Genomic DNA, 13,875 nt, shown 5'->3' with positions numbered 1-13,875 from the left:
CATGGCATCTCTACAGGGAGAGAGAGCCAGGGCGTGGATATCCAGGCTCACTCTCTTTCTGCCCTTTGCCCTCCAGTCTCCTGCTGGTGCTTCTCACTGGCCAAACCCATCCCAAGCTGGAAAACCAGGGAGCCCAGGAAGCAGTCCATACAGGCTACCTTCCAGGCTCATGAGTGTGGTAAAAGGTATAGAGTGGAGCTGGAGGGACAAACAGAAGACCCTGTGCACGAAATTTTCTAGGCAGGACGCTTGAGCTCATTGAAGTCCAGCAGAAATAGCCTATGTGATTGATCAGAAATGGTAATTACCTCTCCAGAGGAGTAGCTAACTTACATCAGACTACAGAGTTCTGTCCCCTTCAGGAAGAATTTTTCTTAGTATGTGTAGCAAAAATTGGTCTGACCTGACTTTTGTTACCGTTTCATCTACTTATAAGCAGGGGCAGCTATCGGGCAGAGATTAGCGGAGTGATACTGACGCTGTGAAGGGCTGGATTGCATTATGTGAACTCAGTTCAGTTCAGTCACTCAGTCATGTCTGACTCTTTGCGACCCTGTGGACTGCAGTGTGCCAGGCTTCCCTGTCCATCACCAACTCCCAGAGCTTATTCAAACCCATGTCCATCGAGTCGGTGGTGCCATCCAACCATCTCATCCTCTGTGGTCCCCTTCTCCTCCTGCCTTCAGTCTTTCCCAGCTTCAGAGTCTTTTCTAATGAGTTAGCTCTTCGCATTAGGTGGCCAAAGTATTGGAACTTCAGCTTCAGCATCAGTCCTTCCAATGAATATTTAGGTAAACTCCCTATATCTCTATACTCTGCAGCCTGTTCTTTTACCTTATTGTACTTGTTGCCATTCAGATTATACATGTATTAGTTTGTTCATTTGTTTGTTGTCTTTCTGTTATCTCACTTCGGTCTCTGAAGGCCAAAGAATATGTCTCTCTACACTGTTTATCATGATGCCAGCCACAGGGTAGAGGCTCAATAATTATGTATTGAATGAATGAATACTCTGGTGATCTGCTAGTAAGACAGCATTAGTGAAGTGGAGAGGATGCACATTCTGGAATAAGGAAAAACTGGGTTTGAATCTTGGTCTAGTTAAGAGTTGAGAGGTCTTAGCAAATTGCTTAATCTCTCAAAGCTGCAATTCCTTCCTCTATGATGTGGTGATTATGAAATTTACTCACGTGGTTATTAATATCTGAATCAGATACACTGATAAGTGCCCGCAAGGACTGGGAACATGAAGGAAATGGACAAATAGACTGATACGTGCTTCTGGTCTCATCTACCTATTGTTAGGGTTTGTTAAAGAATGTTTACAGAAAGAGAGGACTCATTTCAAGTGAGTAATGCTCATTAAAACATTTTTTTTTTCTTGAAGGAGGAACCAGGGGCTTAGGATATAATATAAAGGCTTTATCTTTTTGAGGGTTTTGGAAATTTCTTTTTAAAATAGTGATAGGTCGCTGGGGTTTAGTACAATTTAGTGGATATACTGGAGTTTCCCAGGTGGTGCTAGTGGTAAAGAATCTGCCTGCTAATGGAGGAGCCCCAGGACAAACAGATTCAGTCCCTAGAATGGGAAGATCCCCTGGAGCAGGTGCATGGCAGCCCAGTCAAATATTCTTGCCTGGAGAATCCCTTGGACCGAGACTGGCGGGCTATAGTCTGTAGAGTGGCATAGAGTCGGACACAATTGAAGCAACTTAGCATGCACACACAGTGGGTATATTGGGTTGGCCAAAAAGTTTGTTTGGGTTTTTCCATAACATCTTACAAAAAAGCCCAAATGAACTTTTTGGCCAATCCAATACTTTCAGTTGAGTCTGAAGCCATTAGCATCTGTAAGACAGGGTGTCCTATGGAATTAGCATGGGATAAATGCAATAAAAATGTTCCCCAAAACATGTAAGCATATTTTTATCAATGATGTCATATTTAAATGCATTAGGAACATTTACCCTGTGGAGAATTCTCTTCTAATTCTAAGAGTGGCTCTAATAGTCTTTTTAAAATCCAATTTTCTTTAAGTAATGCTAATGTGGGAAAACCCATATGCTGATGATGTCCTCTAGGCTGACTTTCCAAGTACTTCTCAATAAGGCCCCCTTTTTAAGGTGGCCTTTAAAAAAGTGCTTGGTTTAAGCAACAGAGGCCTCAAACAATCAAACTATGATATTCCCTTAGCCACAGAAGTTGACTTGTGGGGGAATCCAATCAGCTTGTAATCTTGAGGCTTTTGCTGGGAATTCTGCAATATAAAGTTTTCTTTTTTGGATATGGAATGTGGGTGTATAATACATTCTAGCCAATACAATATGAGGAAAGCTTTTTTTATTTTCAGGGCTTCTGGAAAAGAAAACTTTTCTCTTAAAAGGCAAATAGGGATGGAACATTTTGTCCTCTAGCTTTGGGGTGTTCATATATGAACACAGGTGGCTTAGTGGTAAAGAATCTGCCTGTTAGTGCAGGAGATGTGGGTTTAACCCCTGGGTTGAGAAGATTCCCCTGGAGAAGGAAATGATAACCTACTACAGTATTCTTGCCTGGAAAATCCCATGGACAGAGGAGCCTGGTGGGCTACAGCCCATGAGGTTGCAAAAGAGTTGGATACAGCTTAGTGTCTAAACCACAACAGTGCTTGAGGTTACTGCACTCATCTTTCTATTGTAATGTGTCAAGTCCGAGATGAGAATTAGCGTTCTAAGGAGAAAAGAATCTGGTTTTTGATGGCATTATTGATCTACTGGAAACCAGCCTGCCTCAGATGGCTTGCTGTACAGTTAAGATTAAATCCCTTTATTTTTCAAGCCATTTAGAGTTGAGTGTTCTGTTGCTTACATCAATGATTCAACTGTAGAATATGAATAACCTATTTTCTTTTTGTAGATGTTTTTCTCTTTATGTGGAGAGAAGGAGGCTATGGAAAAACATGAATAGTTCCACTCATTTTGTAGACAAAAAAATTACCAAAGGTTCTTTTGGAAACTATTTTCATATATTCCATATTTTTGAGTGACATCAAGTCTTATTAGGCTTAAAGAAAATGTAAAACCTTTGTTTCCTGTTAGATGTGGAGATTAGGGTACCTCAAAAAGAACTTTGGGTATCTCTTGGGAGGTTTTACTTTACTGGCACAGTTGCAAAATGTCTGAGTGCTCATGAACAATAGTTTTCTTTTGAGGTATGTTCCTCAGGAATAAAATTGTTTGGAAATACAAGATTCAGACAGAGAAAAATCCTCTTCTTAGGGACAGAAAGAAAAGTTCTTGAAGCTACAACTTCTGGCAAAGTCAATATAGTCAGAGAAATAGAAAGAATAGATGTTTCTGGACCATATTATGACAAAGGAAATAAATCAAATATATAAACTTATTTGCCTTTTGAAAGGAAAGGATTGTGTGGTATTCACTTAAAGGCAGATCAATCCTTCTCCCAGACTAAATGAGGAAGAGATTAATTGAAATCCTAATGAAACATAAAATTGGGCATTGGTGATATTGCCTGCAACCCTTGTAGATTGATAAATAATGCAGCCAGTCTGTTTACCTTATTGGAATGAGCCCTGGGGAGGCCATAGATCTGACTCTTAATCTGAGAATCAAATCTTTACTCCTTATTTTTCTCTTGACAGGCTAATTTCCTTTCTCACTGGATAAATCAGGTACATTTCCAGCTTCCTTTGTTTCAGCCTAGGGAAGATTTAATGATTTAATGACATTTGTCTACACAGGGGGAGGTAAAGTCCAGCACTATGATAAAAAGAACTGGGGTGCAGGAAAACCTTGCCCTATTAACAGCAGTGCTCCCTTTAAAACAGCAGAAGGGGAATGATGCCTTTTGAATAAAGCCCATGTTATCACCATCCTCTGCTCTCCATACCAGTCATCTTTACAGTTGCATTGTTGAGCTCTATGAGGGCAAGACTCTTCCCTTGTGAACCTCCTTATCTCCCTCTTCCTGTCATGGTGCTCTGGACATTGTGGATGTTTGAGAAATCCAAGTTGGCTGATAATTGAGCCAACCTGTTCTCCAATCCACAATGTGAAGGGTTGGGTTCATTACCACTGAGCCTCTAAATAAAGATGGCTAGGGATTAGCAGATTGCACTCATAGTGCCAGACATCCTGGGGTGAAAAAGAAGGTGAGGCTTCTACTTGGATGAGGACAGTCCCTGAGTGAGAAGTCCTGTATCAGATAGTCATAGCATCAGATAGTGAATCTAAAGGGTGCTGAGTGGGAACAAGAGATGGAGCAGGGAATAGGAGGCCAGGAGCCAGAGGAGCAAATGAGCAAGTAGAGTTCACACTCTTCTCTTGAGACCCCTATTACCATTACCATGGAGGTCTGACTTCTGAACCTAGCGAGGGTGTCATTGCCGATCTGTGTATCAATACACAAAATGTTAATAAAGCTTCCTTTTATCCTAAAAAATTAGATAAGAAAAATAACTTAAAAATCTACTATTATCTTCATGCACCACACCTTTTTACACACATCCCACTTTGGAGATGACTTAAGAAGCAAAACGGCTGTCTGGGGAGGCCTTACAAATAGCTGTGAAAAGAAGAGGAGTGAAAAGCAAAGGAGAAAAGGAAAGATATAAGCATCTGAATGCAGAGTTCCAAAGAACAGCAAGGAGAGATAAGAAAGCCTTCCTCAGCGATCAATGCAAAGAAATAGAGGAAAACAACAGAATAGGAAAGACTAGAGATCTCTTCAAGAAAATTAGAGATACCAAGGGAACATTTCATGCAAAGATGGGCTCGATAAAGGGCAGAAATGGTATGGACCTAACAGAAGCAGAAAATATTAAGAAGAGGTGGCAAGAATACACAGAAGAACTGTCCAAAAAAGATCTTCACGACCAAGATAATCATGATGGTGTGATCACTCACCTAGACCCAGACATTCTGGAATGTGAAGTCAAATGGGCCTTAGAAAGCATCACTACGAACAAAGCTAGTGGAGGTGATGGAATTCCAGTTGAGCTATTTCAAATCCTGAAAGATGATGCTATGAAAGTGCTGCACTCAATATGCCAGCAAATTTGGAAAACTCAGCAGTGGCCACAGGACTGGAAAAGGTCAGTTTTCATTCCAATCCCAAAGAAAGGCAATGCCAAAGAATGCTCAAACTACCACACAATTGCACTCATCTCACAAGCTAGTAAAGTAATGCTCAAAATTCTCCAAGCCAGGCTTCAGCAATACGTGAACCGTGAACTTCCAGATGTTCAAGCTGGTTTTAGAAAAGGCAGAGGAACCAGAGATCAAATTGCCAACATCCGCTGGATCATCGAAAAAGCAAGAGAATTTCAGAAGAGCATCTATTTCTGCTTTATTGACTATGCCAAAGCCTTTGACTGTGTGGATCACATTAAACTGTGGAAAATTCTGAAAGAGATGGGAATACCAGACCATGTGACCTGCCTCCTGAGAAACCTAAATGCAGGTCAGGAAGCAGCAGTTAGAACTGGACATGGAACAACAGACTGGTTCCAAATAGGAAAAGGAGTACATTAAGGCTGTATATTGTCACCCTGCTTATTTAACTTATATGCAGAGTACATCATGAGAAATGCTGGGCTAGATGAAGCACAAGCTGGAATCAAGATTGCCAGGAGAAATATCAATAACCTCAGATATGCAGATGACACCACCCTTATGGCAGAAAGTGAAAAGGAACTCAAAAGCCTCTTGATGAAAGTGAAAGAGGAGAGTGAAAAAGTTGGCTTAAAGCTCAACATTCAGAAAATGAAGATCATAGCATCTGGTCCCATCACTTCATGGCAAATAGATGGGGAAACAGGGGAAACAGTGTCAGCCTTTATTTTTCAGGGCTTCAAAATCACTGCAGATGGTGACTGCAGCCATGAAATTAAAAGACGCTTACTCCTTGGAAGGAAAGTTATGACCAACCTAGATAGCATATTCAAAAGCAGAGACATTACTTTGCCAAGAAAGGTCCGTCTAGTCAAGGCTATGGTTTTTCCAGTGGTCATGTATGGATGTGAGAGTTGGACTGTGAAGAAAGCTGAGCGCCGAAGAATTGATGCTTTTGAACTGTGGTGTTGGAGAAGACTCTTGAGAGTCCCTTGGACTGCAAGGAGATACAACCAGTTCATTCTAAAGGAGATCAGTCCTGGGTTCTTTGGAAGGAATGATGCTAAAGCTGAAACTCCAGTACTTTGGCCACCTCATGCGAAGAGTTGACTCATTGGAAAAGACTCTGATGCTGGGAAGGATTGGGGGCAGGAGGAGAAAGGGACAACAGAGGATGAGATGGCTGGATGGCATCACCGACCCGATGGACATGAGTTTGAGTGAACTCCTGGAGTTGGTGATGGACAGGGAGGCTTGGCGTGCTGCAATTCATGGGGTCGCAAAGAGTCTGACACAACTGAGCGACTGAACTGAACTGAACTGTCCACATGGATAAACAAAATAAACATAGTCTCTCCCCTCATAGGGGTTATAATCCACTGGGGAATATTAATAACAAAACAAATCATTATAATAATAATATAGTACCCATGTTCAAATATACACTTCCATATTTTATACGGAGTAATAAGTATGTGAATATTAGCTGATAGTAACATTTTTGTATAGTTAAATAGATGACAATATTTCTCAGCTGCTGTAGTACACAACTGTGACTTCTGCTCCCCAACCTCTATTGCCACTTTTTCTGGGAAGAACATCCTAGAGTTTTTTGTTAGGGTAACACCTCCCCTTCCCCATGTACTTAGTCTACCACTCCCTGCCCAGATCTAGGGGTGGAGAAATTATGCAGATCTCAGCAATATGATTTTTTAATCCCTGACCAGAAAGATTGTTTCAGAAGTAGTCATGAGACCCATGTAGGCTAGTCCAATCAGAAAAAGTTCTGGGATTTTTTTGGGGGGAGTAACTTAGAGTAGTTCTCTTTTCTAGACTTGGAATCGAGTATGAAAGCTTGGGACTCCAGACAAATATCTTCTCCACAAGAAGAGATATGAAAAGAGAATCAAGACAGAGGAAACATAACATTCAAGAGGTGAAGACAGAGGGACTGAGTTTTGATGACATTTGAGCCATGAATCCCTGAAGACCAGATCTACTTCTATACCTTCCATTGATGTGAACCAATAGATTCTTGATTTTTTTTTTTTTTTTTTTTTTGCTTAATCCAGTTTGAGTTGGGCCTTCTCTCTCCTAACCAAAATTTTATACCAAATTTACTAATGTGCAGCTACTTTCAATGACTGCTAAGCTAACCTTGGTCTTATTTGAATGGAGCTCACCTTTTTAACATCCTAATTTTTTCTTGGATTTATACTTTAGCTAATATTTGTCTTTTATATCTGAGTTTTAACAATGATAATGGCTTCTGAATATCATTATCCTTCCTGGCACCCTCCACTGTGATTTTAGCTGCTTTAGCACAGTTTTTCCTTCGGCTGCTTTGGAATCATGAAATGCCCATTGAAAAGGCAGATACTGTGAAGGGTCTGACAATCAGAATTCTTAAAATGCTCCAAGGTGGGTCCATTATGCACTAGCCTTTGAAAACCAAGTTCTAGTACTAGATCCTCATCTATAATTACTTTCTGCTCTCCCCTCCAAACTCTTAGGTGACTCTTTCCCCTTGATCAATTTCTTTTCCCATCCACAGATGGAAAGTGAATGAGAAGCAGAAGAGCTACTTGGACTTCCCATGGGTCAGTGGGACCCTGCCCTTTCTCAGTTGTTCACATAACTGGGAAAAATTTCCCAGATGAACCATCTCAAAACTCAGCTCTTTGTCCTTTGGAAATCTCAACTTACGTTTCCTAACAAGTGTACTGATTGATGTCTTGTCTTCTGTATTTTTTGCAGCTGTAGTTTTTGCAAGGGGCACAGAATTCCTAAAACTCAGCCCACATCAGAAATGGGAAAACATGTACATAAATAGAACCTAACAAGATATTTAAAATTTTCCATTTTCTTCCCCCTTCTATGAGAGGTAAAAGAGGTCTGAGGCTGAAACCGTCCTCTCTTCTGTAAGAATGAGCCCACTTATCTTATGGACTTGTATGGCAGTACCATAACAGGGTCTTTAAACAAAAATACCCAGTGATTTCCTCAAACTTGATGGGACTGTTGATTGTGAAACATGAGGCTGAAGGAAAAGTTATGGGACAGTCATAGAAGCCAACTTTGAACTGGAAGCCTTTCCCATGACCTGTGCCCCCAAAATAGTAGCTCCCTGCCGGTGACCATCTGCAGCCCTGATCTGACCCTGCCCCAAACTTCTGGCATGTGGAAGCTGGCCCAGCTGTCACAGAGCAGGCAGATCCATTTCCCAGTGTTTACAGACTTCTCTTGGCCTTGTGCATATTCTCGCAGTAATCGCTGTTTAAAAACACCCAATAAAACTCGAGAATGTGCCAATAATAACTCCCTCATCACAGGCTGGGCTGAATTTGCAGCGCACCAGATGCTGAATGCTGCTCCTCCAGGAAAGGCCGAGCAGGGGGCTAGTGGTGGTCTCACCCTGGCCCCCAGGTCCATCTCACTCTAAACCACAGGCCTGGTCCACTTCAGGTCAGGGAGATGTGGGCGTGGGCAGAGTGGGTGAGGAAGGAAGTCTCAGCTTGTACACCAGCTTTTCTTACCCTCCTTTGCCCTGCAGGTCCTGTTGCTCATCTCACCATCCCTGTCTCCCCACCTCTCACCCCCTACCATGGAAATAGATGCTTTAAAATCTTCATGTGAGTCACCTCTCCCAACCCTGTAAATTCTCCTTCTGCCCTACTTCCCTAAATCTCCTCTACAAGTGAGTGCCCAAGACTTTGTCTGCAGTGAGATGTTAAAAGCATGTATTTTTCACTTATGGAGGAAAATGATATGTGAGCTCTACCACTTGAACTGAGAAATTGAGAGAGGCGATGTAAACCACATTTAGGGACCCTTCCTTCAGAAGACCCAGGCAGAAGTCAGCACTTCTGGAAATTCAAGGACCACCTCCTTCCCCATGAATTGTATACAGAAGGTTTTCTGTCAAAAGGACTAAGGTGAGGACAGCAAGGGATAGGAAACCAGGGAGTTCATGGGGGTGGATTGAGGTAAAGGTATAGTTAGATGGGGTGACCCTTTTATTTCTCCTTTCTCCTCTGCAAGAGAGGAAGGCTTGGATCTGCCAGGGTGAACATTTCTATCTTTCAACAAGTATTGATTGTCCCATACTGTGCCAGACAAGGTATTGGATGTGGAGGATACAAGGATGGGTAAAGAGTTGTAGTTCCTGCCTTCACAGAGCTACTGTTGGGAGGGGTAATGCTAGTAATCAATTAATCATTAAATAAACGTGCCCATGAGGTAGTGGTAAGTGCTGCTAAGGAGAGGTCTGTTGGGCTAGGAGAGGCAATTTCAGAGAGGATTTGGCCTCTTCTGAAGGGTCAGGGAAAGCTTTCCTAAGAAAGTGCAGACCTGATTGAGAGCTGAATGATGAATAAGAATAAGGCAGCTAAAGAAGGAAGGACGGGGCTGCAGCTGGGGCCCCAGTAGGGGCCTGACAGGCAGAAGACACCAGAGTAAGGACAGTGGATTGGAATTAGCAGAGCAGATGGGGTCAGGCTGAGGCTGGAGAGGTTCTCAGGCACCGGTTAGGGAGCGCCTCTCTTGTAAACCATGTTGAAGGTTCTTGTCTTTATCATATAAGCAATGAAAAGCCACTGAACCATTTTTATTGGTGTGGTGGTGGTGGTGGTGTTCCTGGTGTTCATGGTCATGGCAGGGGATGTGTTCAGATTTTGTGTGGGAAAAGGTGGTTTTGGTTACAATGTGATGGGTTGGGGGAGAGGGGATGGATTCAAGGTAGAAAGAAGAGGCAGTAGCCGAGGCAAGAGATGACGGTAACTTGGGCTAAGTTGGTGACAGTAATGGGAAGAGAGATTAGAGGCAAAATCAACAGAAGTTGGTATGTGTGCGCCCTTATCACCTTCAAGCTTTCTTGAGTGTAAATTTGACAGGAGCCTGAAGGTAGCATGCGCGCTGGTGCATGAGAGAGCAGGTCACAGCTAAATTAGATTTATCTGAACAAACAGTTCTGGTGCTGGATCCCAAGGAGAACTTACCAGCTATCCTGCATCTTCAGCATGAGCAGGCACTGAAAATGAAGTGCTAGCGAAGGAAGCAGGCTCCTGGGTTATTTTTAGCAAGCTCTAGGAAATAGCCAACATTCTAATTTGAATCCTTCTCATTAAAATCCAGAGCCTCACCCCACACAGTTCTTGTTGCTAATGTCTGCAAACTTCTCTTTTTTCCAGATAATTGACAATAGGCCCCCATGGAAGTCTTCTCAGCATTTCTGCAAAAATTTAGGAAACAGTAGGTTTGACACCATCATCATATTTGCCAAGACAGCAAAAATCCCAGCCTGCAAAACTTGAAGTGTGATGAAGCGGAAGTACAGGGACAGCACAGAATGACTGATCATCTCAGGATGTTTCCAGTGTTGGCATTTTCCCTTGTCTTTGGAGCAGGAGCAGGAGACAATCGTGGCTTTGGGGACATGCCGAGGTGACATAGGTAGGGTTTATCCTCTTCCTTTTCTGCCTTTCCTCTCTGCCCTCAAGCAATTCCTGGATTTTAAGTTATCCCCCCTCCCAGATCTGTTTTTTATTAATTGATTTATTTTTTATTGGAGTATAATTGCTTTACAATATTGTGTTGGTTTCTGCCATACATCATCCCCTCTTCATATCTCACTGACTTATTCTATGTAATTTCAACATGTGTGCGCGCATGTCGCTTCAGTCATGTCCATCTCTTTGTGATCCTATGAACTGTAACCCGCCAGACAACTCTGTCCATGGGGTTTCTCCAGGCAAGAATACTGGAGTGGGTTGCCGTGCCCTTCTCCAGGGGATCGTCCTGAACCAGAGATCAAATCTGCATCTCTCATGTCTCTTGAATTGACAGGCGGGATCTTTACCACTAGCGCCACCTGGGAAGCCCATATTGAATTTTAAAACTGCTTTTACTGTTGTTAAATAAAGCTATTAAAATAACTTTAAGCTGTTTTCAGTTCAGTTCAGTCACTCAGTTGGGTCCAACTCTTTGCAACCCCATGGACTGCAGCACACCAAGCCTCCCTGTCCATCATCAACTCCTGGAGTTAACTCAAATACATGTTCATTGAGTCAATGGTGCCATCCAACCATCTTATCCTCGGTCATCCCCTTCTCCTCGCACCTTCAATCTTTCCCAGCATCAGGGTCTTTTCCAAGGAGTCAGCTCTTCGCATCAGGTGGCCAAAGTACTGGAGTTTCAGCTTCAGCATCAGTCCTTCTAATGAATATTCAGGACTGATTTCCTTTAGGATGGACTGGTTGGATCTCCTTGCAGTCCAAGGGACTCTCAAGAATCTTCTCCAAAACCCAGTTCAAAAGCATCAATTTTTTGGTGCTCAGCTTTCTTCACAGTCCAATTCTCACATCCATACAGGACTACGGGAAAAACCATAGCCTTGACTAGACGGACCTTTCTTGGCAAAGTAATGTCTCTGCCTTTGAATATGCTGTCTAGGTTGGTCATAACTTTCCTTCCAAGGAGCAAGTGTCTTTTAATTTCATGGCTGCAGTCACCATCTGCAGTGATTTTGGAGCCCCCCAAAATAAAGTCTATCACTGTTTCCATTGTTTCCCCACCTATTTGCCATGAAGTGATGGGACCAGATGCCATGATCTTCGTTTTCTGAATGTTGAAGCCAACTTTTTCACTCTCCTCTTTTACTTTCATCAAGAGGTTCTTTAGTTCTTCTTCACTTTCTGCCATAAGGGTGGTGTCACCTGAATATCTGAGTTTATTGATATTTCTCCCACCAATCCTGATTCCAGCTTGTGCTTCTTCCAGCCCAGCGTTCCTCATGATGTACTCTGCATATAAGTTAAATAAGCAGGGTGACAATTTACAGCCTTGGTGTACTCCTTTCCCAATGTGGAACTAGTCTATTGTTCCATGTCCAGTTCTAACTGTTTCTTGACCTGCATACAGATTTCTCACGAGGCAGGTCAGGTGGTCTGGTATTCCCATCTCTTTCAGAATTTTCCACATTTTATTGTGATCCACACAAAGGCTTTGGAGTAGTCAATAAAGCAGAAATAGATGTTTTTCGGGAACTCTCTTGCTTTTTCAATCCAACAGATGTTGGCAATTTTATCTCTGGTTCCTCTGCCTTTTCTAAATGCAGTTTGAACATCCGGAAGCTCACAGTTCAAGTACTGTTGAAGCCTGGCTTGGAGAATTTTGAGCATTACTTTGCTAGTGTGTAAGATGAGTGCAATTGTGCAGTAGTTTGAGCATTCTTTGACATTGTTTTTCTTTGGGGTTGGAATGAAAATTGACCTTTTCCAGTCCTGTGGCCACTGCTGAGTTTTCCAAATTTGCTGGCATATTGAGTGCAGCACTTTCACAGCATCATCTTCCAGGATTTGGAATAGCTCAACTGGAACTCCATCACCTCCACTAGCTTTGTTCATAGTGATGCTTCCTAAGGCCCATTTGACTTTACATTCCAGATGTCTGGCTGTATGTGAGTGATCATATGATCATGATTATCTGGGTCATGAATATCTTTTTTGTATAGTTCTTCTGTGTATTCTTGCCACCTTTTCTTAATATCTTCTGCCTCTGTTAAGTCCATACCATTTCTGTCCTTCATTGTGCCCATCTTTTCATGACAAGTTCCCTTGGTATCTCTAATAAGTTATTTTAGAACACTTTATTTAAGTTTCTTTTAGAATAGTTAGCACCTGATTCTTATGTTTGCCTTCCAGGCCCTCCATGGGCTTGACCTGTGTTCTTTAGCTTCTTTGGGTCTTAATTCCTTTGCTGGAGATGTGAAGAGGTGCTGCTCCAGGTTGGCATTGCTCCACCTTCAGTCATTCAGGCATCATCCTCATCAATGCATGTTGACTTGTCACTTACATTATTACTTCATTAAGATTTTTCCTCTAAATTGACATTTTTCGTTTATGTCAATATGTTAAAAAAAAAAAAAAGTCTTGACTATAATGTATGTGAAACTGTAGGACCGATCTGATAATGGTTTTTTTTAAAATACACATAAATAAGCATATAATTAAAATAAAAATGTTTATCTATTTCAAACAACATTTCACCATGATGATATTTAGACACCACTCTGGGAAATTCTGAGTAAGCTGACTTCTAAGCTCTCTTGCAGTACTAACATATTATTGTTCACATCCGGCCTTACTTACCCAGCCTTATTTCCCATGGCTTCCTGAAAGAAAACATCAAGTTTGGCCAAATTGGTGTCCTTGGTGCTCCTTGTAGACAGTGTAAGCATGCTGTTCCCTTCATCTAGAATCAATAATTTACTAAGGAAAGAAAAACTTTGGTCTAAGAAGGAAAAACAAGTTAAGAAAGGTCATGATTGCATGGACAAGCTACCCTTGACCAGTTGGTCAAGAAAATCCTTTTGGGTTGGCTGTTGCTAGATGAAGGTCAAGTGTAAAGAGTTGAAGGATTCGTCACCTGTGGGTTATTTTTTCCTTTTAAAAAGAGGGTTACCATTTACTGGGCAAATTTAATGGACAAATTTTTGAATGCCCCCCAGGGTTCTTCAACTTCAGGTTGGCATTTTCCAACCCTTCTCTAACAGAGAAGAGAAAATCGTATTTGACTATTAGTGTGAGTAATCATTATTTGCTCTAGAAATTAATTAGTTCACTTATTTACAATGCATGGTATTTTATTTCATGCAGTCACTGGATATACAAAGATCATTAAGATATTTATCTACCCCCAGGAGCTCCAATTTAGGAGGAGACAGAAAGTAAATAGGGGAACATGATAATGCATGTTCAGGCCCCAA

The 13,875-nt window shown here is 41.8% G+C and overlaps 1 long non-coding RNA gene across 2 annotated transcripts in view; it reads left to right on the top strand.

Moving 5' to 3' along the window:
- The first annotated feature begins 1,162 nt into the window (after positions 1–1,162).
- The window catches only part of LOC123327978, a 21,872-nt gene continuing 9,159 nt past the window's right edge, over positions 1,163–13,875 (top strand). The window contains exons 1-4 of one of the 2 annotated variants that reach the window (XR_006639681.1): positions 1,163–1,348; positions 3,641–3,670; positions 6,945–7,047; positions 10,301–10,562. This is a non-coding gene — a long non-coding RNA (uncharacterized LOC123327978). Of the gene's footprint in view, positions 1,349–3,640; positions 3,671–6,944; positions 7,048–10,300; positions 10,883–13,875 lie in introns of those variants that run through there. The other variant, XR_006542641.2, reaches the window with a different exon arrangement.

Source organism: Bubalus bubalis, chromosome 11, assembly GCF_019923935.1.
Source record: "Bubalus bubalis isolate 160015118507 breed Murrah chromosome 11, NDDB_SH_1, whole genome shotgun sequence".
Taxonomy (NCBI): domain Eukaryota; kingdom Metazoa; phylum Chordata; class Mammalia; order Artiodactyla; family Bovidae; genus Bubalus; species Bubalus bubalis.
Note: the sequence above shows the minus strand (reverse complement) of the source record. Positions and strands in the feature narration are given on the sequence as shown.